The following is a 14,788-nucleotide window of genomic DNA, read 5'->3' as shown; positions in this document are numbered from 1 at the left end:
AGACGCTTTTAATGGCCCTTACAAGAGATGTGGAGGTCAGAGTGGTATAACAAGACGCTTTTAATGCCCGTCAGAAGAGACGTGGAGGTCAGAGTGGTGAAACAAGATGCTTTGAATGCCCCTTACAAGAGACGTGGAGGTCAGAGTGGAATAACAAGGGGCTTTTAATGCCCCTTACAAGAGATGTGGAGGTCAGAGTGGTATAACAAGACGCTTTTAATTCCCGTCAGAAGAGACGTGGAGGTCAGAGTGGTATGGCAAGACTCTTTTATTGTCCCTTACAAGAGACGTGGAGGTCAGAGTGGTATAACAAGACGCTTTTAATGCCCATCAAAAGAGACGTGGAGGTAAGAGTGTTATAACAAGATGCTTTTAATGCCCCTTACAAGAGACGTGGAGGTCAGAGTGGTATAACAAGGTGCTTTTAATGCCCGTTACAAGAGATGTGGAGGTCAGAGTGGTATAACAAGACGCTTTTAATGCTCGTCAGAAGAGACATGGAGGTCAGAGTGGTATAACAAGACTCTTTTAATGTCCCTTACAAGAGACGTGGAGGTCAGAGTTGTATAACAAGACGCTTTTAATGCCCGTCAGAAGAGACGTGGAGGTCAGAGTCTTATAACAAGATGATTTTAATGCCCCTTACAAGAGACGTGGAGGTCAGAGTGGTATAACAAGACGCTTTTAATGCCCCTTACAAGAGACGTGGAGGTCAGAGTGGTATAACAATACGCTTTTAATGCCCCTTACAAGAGACGTGGAGCTCAGAGTGGTATAACAAGATGCTCCTAATGCCCCTTACAAGAGAAGTGGAGGTCAGAGTGGTATAACAAGACGCTTTTAATGCCCCTTACAAGAGACGTGGAGGTTAAAGTGGTATAACAAGATGCTTTTAATGCCCCTTACAAGAGACGTGGAGGTCAGAGTGGTATAACAAAACACTTTTAATGCACCTTACAAGAGACGTGGAGGTCAGAGTGGTATAACAAGGCGATTTCATGCCCCTTACAAGAGACGTGGAGGTCAGAGTGGTATAATAAGACGCTTTTAATGCCCCTTACAAGAGACGTGGAGGTCAGACTGGTATAACAAGTAGCTTTTAATGCCACTTACAAGAGACGTGGAGGTCAGAGTGGTATAACGAGACTCTTTTAATGCCCTTTACAAGAGATGTGGAGGTCAGAGAGGTATAACAAGACGATTTCATGCCCCTTACAAGAGATGTGGAGGTCAGAGTGGTATAACAAGACGCTTTTAATGCCTTTTACAAGAGATGTGGAGGTCAGAGTGGTATAACAAGACGCTTTTAAGGCCCGTCAGAAGAGACGTGGAGGTCAGAGTGGTATAATAAGACGCTTTAAATGCCCCTCACAAGAGACGTGGAGGTCAGAGTGGTATAACTAGATGCTTTTAATGCCCCTTACTTGAGATGTGGAGGTCAGAGTGGTATAACAAGATGCTTTGAATGCCCGTCAGAAGAGACGAGGAGGTCAGAGTGGTGTAACAAGACGCTTTTAATGCCCCTTACAAGAGATGTGGTCAGAGTGGTATAACAAGACGCTTTTAATGCCCGTTAGAAGAGACGTGGAGGTCAGAGTAGTATAACAAGACGCTTTGAATGCCCTTTACAAGAGACGTGGAGGTCAGAGTGGTATAACAAGACGCTTTTAATGCCCCTTACAAGAGATGTGGAGGTCAGAGTGGTATAACAAGACGCTTTTAATGCCCGTCAGAAGAGACGTGGAGGTCAGAGTGGTGAAACAAGATGCTTTTAATGCCCCTTACAAGAGACGTGGAGGTCAGAGTGGAATAACAAGGGGCTTTTAATGCCCCTTACAAGAGATGTGGAGGTCAGAGTGGTATAACAGGCCGCTTTTAATACCCCTTACAAGAGATGTAGAGGTCAGAGTGGTATAAGAAGACGCTTTTAATGCCCCTTACAAGAGATGTAGAGGTCAGAGTGGTATAACAAGACGCTTTTAATGCCCGTCAGAAGAGACGTGTAGGTCAGAATGGTATAACAAGACGCTTTTAATGCCCTTTACAAGAGATGTGGAGGTCAGAGTGGTATAACAAGACGCTTTTAAGGCCCGTCAGAAGAGACGTGGAGGTCAGAGTTGTATAACAAGACGCTTTAAATGCCCCTCACAAGAGACGTGGAGGTCAGAGTGGTATTTCTAGATGCTTTTAATGCCCCTTACAAGAGATGTGGAGGTCAGAGAGGTATAACAAGACGCTTTGAATGCCCGTCAGAAGAGACGTGGAGGTCAGAGTGGTATAACAAGACGCTTTGAATGCCCATTACAAGAGACGTGGAGGTCAGAGTCGTATAACAAGATGTTTTTAATGCCCCTTACGAGAGACGTGGAGGTTAAAGTGGTATAGCAAGATGCTTTTAATGCCCCTTACAAGAGACGTGGAAGTCAGAGTGGTATAACAAAACACTTTTAATGCACCTTACAAGAGACGTGGAGGTCAGAGTGGTATAACAAGGCGATTTCATGCCCCTTACAAGAGACGTGGAGGTCAGAGTGGTATAACAAGACGCTTTTAATGCCCATTACAAGAGACGTGGAGGTCAGACTGGTATAACAAGTAGCTTTTAATGCCACTTACAAGAGACGTGGAGGTCAGAGTGGTATAACGAGACTCTTTTAATGCCCTTTACAAGAGATGTGGAGGTCAGAGAGGTATAACAAGACTATTTCATGCCCCTTACAAAAGATGTGGAGGTCAGAGTGGTATAACAAGACGCTTTTAATGCCTTTTACAAGAGATGTGGAGGTCAGAGTGGTATAACAAGACGCTTTTAAGGCCCGTCAGAAGAGACGTGGAGGTCAGAGTGGTATAATAAGACGCTTTAAATGCCCCTCACAAGAGACGTGGACGTCAGAGTGGTATAACTAGATGCTTTTAATGCCCCTTACTTGAGATGTGGAGGTCAGAGTGGTATAACAAGATGCTTTGAATGCCCGTCAGAAGAGACGAGGAGGTCAGAGTGGTGTAACAAGACGCTTTTAATGCCCCTTACAAGAGATGTGGTCAGAGTGGTATAACAAGATGCTTTTAATGCCCATTACAAGAGACGTGGAGGTTAAAGTGGTATAACAAGATGCTTTTAATGCCCCTTACAAGAGATGTGAAGGTCAGACTGGTATAACAAGACACTTTTAATGCCCGTCAGAAGAGACGTTGAGGTCAGAGTGGTATAACAAGACTCTTTTAAAGCCCCTTACAAGAGATGTGGAGGTCAGAGTGGTATAACAAGACACTTTTAATGCCCGTCAGAAGAGACGTGGAGGTCAGAATGGTATTACAAGACTCTTTTAAAGCCCCTTACAAGAGATGTGGAGGTCAGAGTGGTATAACAAGACGCTTTTAATGCCCGTCAGAAGAGACGTGGAAGTCAGAGTGGTATAACAAGACGCTTTTAATGCCCCTTACAAGAGATGTGGAGGTCAGAGTGGTATAACAAGACGCTTTTAATGCCCGTCAGAAGAGACGTGGAGGTCAGAGTGGTGAAACAAGATGCTTTTAATGCCCCTTACAAGAGACGTGGAGGTCAGAGTGGAATAACAAGGGGCTTTTAATGCCCCTTACAAGAGATGTGGAGGTCAGAGTGGTATAACAAGACGCTTTTAATACCCGTCAGAAGAGACGTGGAGGTCAGAGTGGTATGGCAAGACTCTTTTATTGTCCCTTACAAGAGACGTGGAGGTCAGAGTGGTATAACAAGACGCTTTTAATGCCCATCAAAAGAGACGTGGAGGTAAGAGTGTTATAACAAGATGCTTTTAATGCCCCTTACAAGAGACGTGGAAGTCAGAGTGGTATAACAAGGTGCTTTTAATGCCCGTTACAAGAGATGTGGAGGTCAGAGTGGTATAACAAGACACTTTTAATGCTCGTCAGAAGAGACATGGAGGTCAGAGTGGTATAACAAGACTCTTTTATTGTCCCTTACAAGAGACGTGGAGGTCAGAGTTGTATAACAAGAAGCTTTTAATGCCCGTCAGAAGAGACGTGGAGGTCAGAGTCTTATAACAAGATGATTTTAATGCCCCTTACAAGAGACGTGGAGGTCAGAGTGGTGAAACAAGATGCTTTTAATGCCCCTTACAAGAGACGTGGAGGTCAGAGTGGAATAACAAGGGGCTTTTAATGCCCCTTACAAGAGATGTGGAGGTCAGAGTGGTATAACAGGCCGCTTTTAATACCCCTTACAAGAGATGTAGAGGTCAGAGTGGTATAAGAAGACGCTTTTAATGCCCCTTACAAGAGATGTAGAGGTCAGAGTGGTATAACAAGACGCTTTTAATGCCCGTCAGAAGAGACGTGTAGGTCAGAATGGTATAACAAGACGCTTTTAATGCCCTTTACAAGAGATGTGGAGGTCAGAGTGGTATAACAAGACGCTTTTAAGGCCCGTCAGAAGAGACGTGGAGGTCAGAGTTGTATAACAAGACGCTTTAAATGCCCCTCACAAGAGACGTGGAGGTCAGAGTGGTATTTCTAGATGCTTTTAATGCCCCTTACAAGAGATGTGGAGGTCAGAGAGGTATAACAAGACGCTTTGAATGCCCGTCAGAAGAGACGTGGAGGTCAGAGTGGTATAACAAGACGCTTTGAATGCCCATTACAAGAGACGTGGAGGTCAGAGTCGTATAACAAGATGTTTTTAATGCCCCTTACGAGAGACGTGGAGGTTAAAGTGGTATAGCAAGATGCTTTTAATGCCCCTTACAAGAGACGTGGAAGTCAGAGTGGTATAACAAAACACTTTTAATGCACCTTACAAGAGACGTGGAGGTCAGAGTGGTATAACAAGGCGATTTCATGCCCCTTACAAGAGACGTGGAGGTCAGAGTGGTATAACAAGACGCTTTTAATGCCCATTACAAGAGACGTGGAGGTCAGACTGGTATAACAAGTAGCTTTTAATGCCACTTACAAGAGACGTGGAGGTCAGAGTGGTATAACGAGACTCTTTTAATGCCCTTTACAAGAGATGTGGAGGTCAGAGAGGTATAACAAGACTATTTCATGCCCCTTACAAAAGATGTGGAGGTCAGAGTGGTATAACAAGACGCTTTTAATGCCTTTTACAAGAGATGTGGAGGTCAGAGTGGTATAACAAGACGCTTTTAAGGCCCGTCAGAAGAGACGTGGAGGTCAGAGTGGTATAATAAGACGCTTTAAATGCCCCTCACAAGAGACGTGGACGTCAGAGTGGTATAACTAGATGCTTTTAATGCCCCTTACTTGAGATGTGGAGGTCAGAGTGGTATAACAAGATGCTTTGAATGCCCGTCAGAAGAGACGAGGAGGTCAGAGTGGTGTAACAAGACGCTTTTAATGCCCCTTACAAGAGATGTGGTCAGAGTGGTATAACAAGATGCTTTTAATGCCCATTACAAGAGACGTGGAGGTTAAAGTGGTATAACAAGATGCTTTTAATGCCCCTTACAAGAGATGTGAAGGTCAGACTGGTATAACAAGACACTTTTAATGCCCGTCAGAAGAGACGTTGAGGTCAGAGTGGTATAACAAGACTCTTTTAAAGCCCCTTACAAGAGATGTGGAGGTCAGAGTGGTATAACAAGACACTTTTAATGCCCGTCAGAAGAGACGTGGAGGTCAGAATGGTATTACAAGACTCTTTTAAAGCCCCTTACAAGAGATGTGGAGGTCAGAGTGGTATAACAAGACGCTTTTAATGCCCGTCAGAAGAGACGTGGAAGTCAGAGTGGTATAACAAGACGCTTTTAATGCCCCTTACAAGAGATGTGGAGGTCAGAGTGGTATAACAAGACGCTTTTAATGCCCGTCAGAAGAGACGTGGAGGTCAGAGTGGTGAAACAAGATGCTTTTAATGCCCCTTACAAGAGACGTGGAGGTCAGAGTGGAATAACAAGGGGCTTTTAATGCCCCTTACAAGAGATGTGGAGGTCAGAGTGGTATAACAAGACGCTTTTAATACCCGTCAGAAGAGACGTGGAGGTCAGAGTGGTATGGCAAGACTCTTTTATTGTCCCTTACAAGAGACGTGGAGGTCAGAGTGGTATAACAAGACGCTTTTAATGCCCATCAAAAGAGACGTGGAGGTAAGAGTGTTATAACAAGATGCTTTTAATGCCCCTTACAAGAGACGTGGAAGTCAGAGTGGTATAACAAGGTGCTTTTAATGCCCGTTACAAGAGATGTGGAGGTCAGAGTGGTATAACAAGACACTTTTAATGCTCGTCAGAAGAGACATGGAGGTCAGAGTGGTATAACAAGACTCTTTTATTGTCCCTTACAAGAGACGTGGAGGTCAGAGTTGTATAACAAGAAGCTTTTAATGCCCGTCAGAAGAGACGTGGAGGTCAGAGTCTTATAACAAGATGATTTTAATGCCCCTTACAAGAGACGTGGAGGTCAGAGTGGTATAACAAGACGCTTTTAATGCCCCTTACAAGAGACGTGGAGGTCAGAGTGATATAACGAGACGCTTTTAATGCCCCTTACAAGAGATGTGGAGGTCAGAGTGGTATAACAGGCCGCTTTTAATGCCCCTTACAAGAGATGTAGAGGTCAGAGTGGTATAAGAAGACGCTTTTAATGCCCCTTACAAGAGATGTAGCGGTCAGAGTGGTATAACAAGACGCTTTTAATGCCCGTCAGAAGAGACGTGTAGGTCAGAATGGTATAACAAGACGCTTTTAATGCCCTTTACAAGAGATGTGGAGGTCAGAGTGGTATAACAAGACGCTTTTAAGGCCCGTCAGAAGAGACGTGGAGGTCAGAGTTGTATAACAAGACGCTTTAAATGCCCCTCACAAGAGACGTGGAGGTCAGAGTGGTATTTCTAGATGCTTTTAATGCCCCTTACAAGAGATGTGGAGGTCAGAGAGGTATAACAAGACGCTTTGAATGCCCGTCAGAAGAGACGTGGAGGTCAGAGTGGTATAACAAGACGCTTTGAATGCCCATTACAAGAGACGTGGAGGTCAGAGTCGTATAACAAGATGTTTTTAATGCCCCTTACAAGAGACGTGGAGGTTAAAGTGGTATAGCAAGATGCTTTTAATGCCCCTTACAAGAGACGTGGAAGTCAGAGTGGTATAACAAAACACTTTTAATGCACCTTACAAGAGACGTGGAGGTCAGAGTGGTATAACAAGGCGATTTCATGCCCCTTACAAGAGACGTGGAGGTCAGAGTGGTATAACAAGACGCTTTTAATGCCCCTTACAAGAGACGTGGAGGTCAGACTGGTATAACAAGTAGCTTTTAATGCCACTTACAAGAGATGTGGAGGTCAGAGTGGTATAACGAGACTCTTTTAATGCCCTTTACAAGAGATGTGGAGGTCAGAGAGGTATAACAAGACTATTTCATGCCCCTTACAAGAGATGTGGAGGTCAGAGTGGTATAACAAGACGCTTTTAATGCCTTTTACAAGAGATGTGGAGGTCAGAGTAGTATAACAAGACGCTTTTAAGGCCCGTCAGAAGAGACGTGGAGGTCAGAGTGGTATAATAAGACGCTTTAAATGCCCCTCACAAGAGACGTGGACGTCAGAGTGGTATAACTAGATGCTTTTAATGCCCCTTACTTGAGATGTGGAGGTCAGAGTGGTATAACAAGATGTTTTGAATGCCCGTCAGAAGAGACGAGGAGGTCAGAGTGGTGTAACAAGACGCTTTTAATGCCCCTTACAAGAGATGTGGTCAGAGTGGTATAACAAGATGCTTTTAATGCCCATTACAAGAGACGTGGAGGTTAAAGTGGTATAACAAGATGCTTTTAATGCCCCTTACAAGAGATGTGAAGGTCAGACTGGTATAACAAGACACTTTTAATGCCCGTCAGAAGAGACGTTGAGGTCAGAGTGGTATAACAAGACTCTTTTAAAGCCCCTTACAAGAGATGTGGAGGTCAGAGTGGTATAACAAGACACTTTTAATGCCCGTCAGAAGAGACGTGGAGGTCAGAATGGTATTACAAGACTCTTTTAAAGCCCCTTACAAGAGATGTGGAGGTCAGAGTGGTATAACAAGACGCTTTTAATGCCCGTCAGAAGAGACGTGGAAGTCAGAGTGGTATAACAAGACGCTTTTAATGGCCCTTACAAGAGATGTGGAGGTCAGAGTGGTATAACAAGACGCTTTTAATGCCCGTCAGAAGAGACGTGGAGGTCAGAGTGGTGAAACAAGATGCTTTTAATGCCCCTTACAAGAGACGTGGAGGTCAGAGTGGAATAACAAGGGGCTTTTAATGCCCCTTACAAGAGATGTGGAGGTCAGAGTGGTATAACAAGACGCTTTTAATTCCCGTCAGAAGAGACGTGGAGGTCAGAGTGGTATGGCAAGACTCTTTTATTGTCCCTTACAAGAGACGTGGAGGTCAGAGTGGTATAACAAGACGCTTTTAATGCCCATCAAAAGAGACGTGGAGGTAAGAGTGTTATAACAAGATGCTTTTAATGCCCCTTACAAGAGACGTGGAGGTCAGAGTGGTATAACAAGGTGCTTTTAATGCCCGTTACAAGAGATGTGGAGGTCAGAGTGGTATAACAAGACGCTTTTAATGCTCGTCAGAAGAGACATGGAGGTCAGAGTGGTATAACAAGACTCTTTTAATGTCCCTTACAAGAGACGTGGAGGTCAGAGTTGTATAACAAGACGCTTTTAATGCCCGTCAGAAGAGACGTGGAGGTCAGAGTCTTATAACAAGATGATTTTAATGCCCCTTACAAGAGACGTGGAGGTCAGAGTGGTATAACAAGACGCTTTTAATGCCCCTTACAAGAGACGTGGAGGTCAGAGTGGTATAACAATACGCTTTTAATGCCCCTTACAAGAGACGTGGAGCTCAGAGTGGTATAACAAGATGCTCCTAATGCCCCTTACAAGAGAAGTGGAGGTCAGAGTGGTATAACAAGACGCTTTTAATGCCCCTTACAAGAGACGTGGAGGTTAAAGTGGTATAACAAGATGCTTTTAATGCCCCTTACAAGAGACGTGGAGGTCAGAGTGGTATAACAAAACACTTTTAATGCACCTTACAAGAGACGTGGAGGTCAGAGTGGTATAACAAGGCGATTTCATGCCCCTTACAAGAGACGTGGAGGTCAGAGTGGTATAATAAGACGCTTTTAATGCCCCTTACAAGAGACGTGGAGGTCAGACTGGTATAACAAGTAGCTTTTAATGCCACTTACAAGAGACGTGGAGGTCAGAGTGGTATAACGAGACTCTTTTAATGCCCTTTACAAGAGATGTGGAGGTCAGAGAGGTATAACAAGACGATTTCATGCCCCTTACAAGAGATGTGGAGGTCAGAGTGGTATAACAAGACGCTTTTAATGCCTTTTACAAGAGATGTGGAGGTCAGAGTGGTATAACAAGACGCTTTTAAGGCCCGTCAGAAGAGACGTGGAGGTCAGAGTGGTATAATAAGACGCTTTAAATGCCCCTCACAAGAGACGTGGAGGTCAGAGTGGTATAACTAGATGCTTTTAATGCCCCTTACTTGAGATGTGGAGGTCAGAGTGGTATAACAAGATGCTTTGAATGCCCGTCAGAAGAGACGAGGAGGTCAGAGTGGTGTAACAAGACGCTTTTAATGCCCCTTACAAGAGATGTGGTCAGAGTGGTATAACAAGACGCTTTTAATGCCCGTTAGAAGAGACGTGGAGGTCAGAGTAGTATAACAAGACGCTTTGAATGCCCTTTACAAGAGACGTGGAGGTCAGAGTGGTATAACAAGACGCTTTTAATGCCCCTTACAAGAGATGTGGAGGTCAGAGTGGTATAACAAGACGCTTTTAATGCCCGTCAGAAGAGACGTGGAGGTCAGAGTGGTGAAACAAGATGCTTTTAATGCCCCTTACAAGAGACGTGGAGGTCAGAGTGGAATAACAAGGGGCTTTTAATGCCCCTTACAAGAGATGTGGAGGTCAGAGTGGTATAACAGGCCGCTTTTAATACCCCTTACAAGAGATGTAGAGGTCAGAGTGGTATAAGAAGACGCTTTTAATGCCCCTTACAAGAGATGTAGAGGTCAGAGTGGTATAACAAGACGCTTTTAATGCCCGTCAGAAGAGACGTGTAGGTCAGAATGGTATAACAAGACGCTTTTAATGCCCTTTACAAGAGATGTGGAGGTCAGAGTGGTATAACAAGACGCTTTTAAGGCCCGTCAGAAGAGACGTGGAGGTCAGAGTTGTATAACAAGACGCTTTAAATGCCCCTCACAAGAGACGTGGAGGTCAGAGTGGTATTTCTAGATGCTTTTAATGCCCCTTACAAGAGATGTGGAGGTCAGAGAGGTATAACAAGACGCTTTGAATGCCCGTCAGAAGAGACGTGGAGGTCAGAGTGGTATAACAAGACGCTTTGAATGCCCATTACAAGAGACGTGGAGGTCAGAGTCGTATAACAAGATGTTTTTAATGCCCCTTACGAGAGACGTGGAGGTTAAAGTGGTATAGCAAGATGCTTTTAATGCCCCTTACAAGAGACGTGGAAGTCAGAGTGGTATAACAAAACACTTTTAATGCACCTTACAAGAGACGTGGAGGTCAGAGTGGTATAACAAGGCGATTTCATGCCCCTTACAAGAGACGTGGAGGTCAGAGTGGTATAACAAGACGCTTTTAATGCCCATTACAAGAGACGTGGAGGTCAGACTGGTATAACAAGTAGCTTTTAATGCCACTTACAAGAGACGTGGAGGTCAGAGTGGTATAACGAGACTCTTTTAATGCCCTTTACAAGAGATGTGGAGGTCAGAGAGGTATAACAAGACTATTTCATGCCCCTTACAAAAGATGTGGAGGTCAGAGTGGTATAACAAGACGCTTTTAATGCCTTTTACAAGAGATGTGGAGGTCAGAGTGGTATAACAAGACGCTTTTAAGGCCCGTCAGAAGAGACGTGGAGGTCAGAGTGGTATAATAAGACGCTTTAAATGCCCCTCACAAGAGACGTGGACGTCAGAGTGGTATAACTAGATGCTTTTAATGCCCCTTACTTGAGATGTGGAGGTCAGAGTGGTATAACAAGATGCTTTGAATGCCCGTCAGAAGAGACGAGGAGGTCAGAGTGGTGTAACAAGACGCTTTTAATGCCCCTTACAAGAGATGTGGTCAGAGTGGTATAACAAGATGCTTTTAATGCCCATTACAAGAGACGTGGAGGTTAAAGTGGTATAACAAGATGCTTTTAATGCCCCTTACAAGAGATGTGAAGGTCAGACTGGTATAACAAGACACTTTTAATGCCCGTCAGAAGAGACGTTGAGGTCAGAGTGGTATAACAAGACTCTTTTAAAGCCCCTTACAAGAGATGTGGAGGTCAGAGTGGTATAACAAGACACTTTTAATGCCCGTCAGAAGAGACGTGGAGGTCAGAATGGTATTACAAGACTCTTTTAAAGCCCCTTACAAGAGATGTGGAGGTCAGAGTGGTATAACAAGACGCTTTTAATGCCCGTCAGAAGAGACGTGGAAGTCAGAGTGGTATAACAAGACGCTTTTAATGCCCCTTACAAGAGATGTGGAGGTCAGAGTGGTATAACAAGACGCTTTTAATGCCCGTCAGAAGAGACGTGGAGGTCAGAGTGGTGAAACAAGATGCTTTTAATGCCCCTTACAAGAGACGTGGAGGTCAGAGTGGAATAACAAGGGGCTTTTAATGCCCCTTACAAGAGATGTGGAGGTCAGAGTGGTATAACAAGACGCTTTTAATACCCGTCAGAAGAGACGTGGAGGTCAGAGTGGTATGGCAAGACTCTTTTATTGTCCCTTACAAGAGACGTGGAGGTCAGAGTGGTATAACAAGACGCTTTTAATGCCCATCAAAAGAGACGTGGAGGTAAGAGTGTTATAACAAGATGCTTTTAATGCCCCTTACAAGAGACGTGGAAGTCAGAGTGGTATAACAAGGTGCTTTTAATGCCCGTTACAAGAGATGTGGAGGTCAGAGTGGTATAACAAGACACTTTTAATGCTCGTCAGAAGAGACATGGAGGTCAGAGTGGTATAACAAGACTCTTTTATTGTCCCTTACAAGAGACGTGGAGGTCAGAGTTGTATAACAAGAAGCTTTTAATGCCCGTCAGAAGAGACGTGGAGGTCAGAGTCTTATAACAAGATGATTTTAATGCCCCTTACAAGAGACGTGGAGGTCAGAGTGGTATAACAAGACGCTTTTAATGCCCCTTACAAGAGACGTGGAGGTCAGAGTGATATAACGAGACGCTTTTAATGCCCCTTACAAGAGATGTGGAGGTCAGAGTGGTATAACAGGCCGCTTTTAATGCCCCTTACAAGAGATGTAGAGGTCAGAGTGGTATAAGAAGACGCTTTTAATGCCCCTTACAAGAGATGTAGCGGTCAGAGTGGTATAACAAGACGCTTTTAATGCCCGTCAGAAGAGACGTGTAGGTCAGAATGGTATAACAAGACGCTTTTAATGCCCTTTACAAGAGATGTGGAGGTCAGAGTGGTATAACAAGACGCTTTTAAGGCCCGTCAGAAGAGACGTGGAGGTCAGAGTTGTATAACAAGACGCTTTAAATGCCCCTCACAAGAGACGTGGAGGTCAGAGTGGTATTTCTAGATGCTTTTAATGCCCCTTACAAGAGATGTGGAGGTCAGAGAGGTATAACAAGACGCTTTGAATGCCCGTCAGAAGAGACGTGGAGGTCAGAGTGGTATAACAAGACGCTTTGAATGCCCATTACAAGAGACGTGGAGGTCAGAGTCGTATAACAAGATGTTTTTAATGCCCCTTATAAGAGACGTGGAGGTTAAAGTGGTATAGCAAGATGCTTTTAATGCCCCTTACAAGAGACGTGGAAGTCAGAGTGGTATAACAAAACACTTTTAATGCACCTTACAAGAGACGTGGAGGTCAGAGTGGTATAACAAGGCGATTTCATGCCCCTTACAAGAGACGTGGAGGTCAGAGTGGTATAACAAGACGCTTTTAATGCCCCTTACAAGAGACGTGGAGGTCAGACTGGTATAACAAGTAGCTTTTAATGCCACTTACAAGAGATGTGGAGGTCAGAGTGGTATAACGAGACTCTTTTAATGCCCTTTACAAGAGATGTGGAGGTCAGAGAGGTATAACAAGACTATTTCATGCCCCTTACAAGAGATGTGGAGGTCAGAGTGGTATAACAAGACGCTTTTAATGCCTTTTACAAGAGATGTGGAGGTCAGAGTAGTATAACAAGACGCTTTTAAGGCCCGTCAGAAGAGACGTGGAGGTCAGAGTGGTATAATAAGACGCTTTAAATGCCCCTCACAAGAGACGTGGACGTCAGAGTGGTATAACTAGATGCTTTTAATGCCCCTTACTTGAGATGTGGAGGTCAGAGTGGTATAACAAGATGTTTTGAATGCCCGTCAGAAGAGACGAGGAGGTCAGAGTGGTGTAACAAGACGCTTTTAATGCCCCTTACAAGAGATGTGGTCAGAGTGGTATAACAAGATGCTTTTAATGCCCATTACAAGAGACGTGGAGGTTAAAGTGGTATAACAAGATGCTTTTAATGCCCCTTACAAGAGATGTGAAGGTCAGACTGGTATAACAAGACACTTTTAATGCCCGTCAGAAGAGACGTTGAGGTCAGAGTGGTATAACAAGACTCTTTTAAAGCCCCTTACAAGAGATGTGGAGGTCAGAGTGGTATAACAAGACACTTTTAATGCCCGTCAGAAGAGACGTGGAGGTCAGAATGGTATTACAAGACTCTTTTAAAGCCCCTTACAAGAGATGTGGAGGTCAGAGTGGTATAACAAGACGCTTTTAATGCCCGTCAGAAGAGACGTGGAAGTCAGAGTGGTATAACAAGACGCTTTTAATGCCCCTTACAAGAGATGTGGAGGTCAGAGTGGTATAACAAGACGCTTTTAATGCCCGTCAGAAGAGACGTGGAGGTCAGAGTGGTGAAACAAGATGCTTTTAATGCCCCTTACAAGAGACGTGGAGGTCAGAGTGGAATAACAAGGGGCTTTTAATGCCCCTTACAAGAGATGTGGAGGTCAGAGTGGTATAACAAGACGCTTTTAATTCCCGTCAGAAGAGACGTGGAGGTCAGAGTGGTATGGCAAGACTCTTTTATTGTCCCTTACAAGAGACGTGGAGGTCAGAGTGGTATAACAAGACGCTTTTAATGCCCATCAAAAGAGACGTGGAGGTAAGAGTGTTATAACAAGATGCTTTTAATGCCCCTTACAAGAGACGTGGAGGTCAGAGTGGTATAACAAGGTGCTTTTAATGCCCGTTACAAGAGATGTGGAGGTCAGAGTGGTATAACAAGACGCTTTTAATGCTCGTCAGAAGAGACATGGAGGTCAGAGTGGTATAACAAGACTCTTTTAATGTCCCTTACAAGAGACGTGGAGGTCAGAGTTGTATAACAAGACGCTTTTAATGCCCGTCAGAAGAGACGTGGAGGTCAGAGTCTTATAACAAGATGATTTTAATGCCCCTTACAAGAGACGTGGAGGTCAGAGTGGTATAACAAGACGCTTTTAATGCCCCTTACAAGAGACGTGGAGGTCAGAGTGGTATAACAATACGCTTTTAATGCCCCTTACAAGAGACGTGGAGCTCAGAGTGGTATAACAAGATGCTCCTAATGCCCCTTACAAGAGAAGTGGAGGTCAGAGTGGTATAACAAGACGCTTTTAATGCCCCTTACAAGAGACGTGGAGGTTAAAGTGGTATAACAAGATGCTTTTAATGCCCCTTACAAGAGACGTGGAGGTCAGAGTGGTATAACAAAA

The sequence above is a fragment of the Phyllobates terribilis genome, unplaced genomic scaffold (assembly GCF_046119375.1).
Source record: "Phyllobates terribilis strain yellow unplaced genomic scaffold, ASM4611937v1 Scaffold_1__5_contigs__length_1240528914, whole genome shotgun sequence".
Taxonomy (NCBI): domain Eukaryota; kingdom Metazoa; phylum Chordata; class Amphibia; order Anura; family Dendrobatidae; genus Phyllobates; species Phyllobates terribilis.
This window is presented reverse-complemented; position numbering follows the sequence as displayed.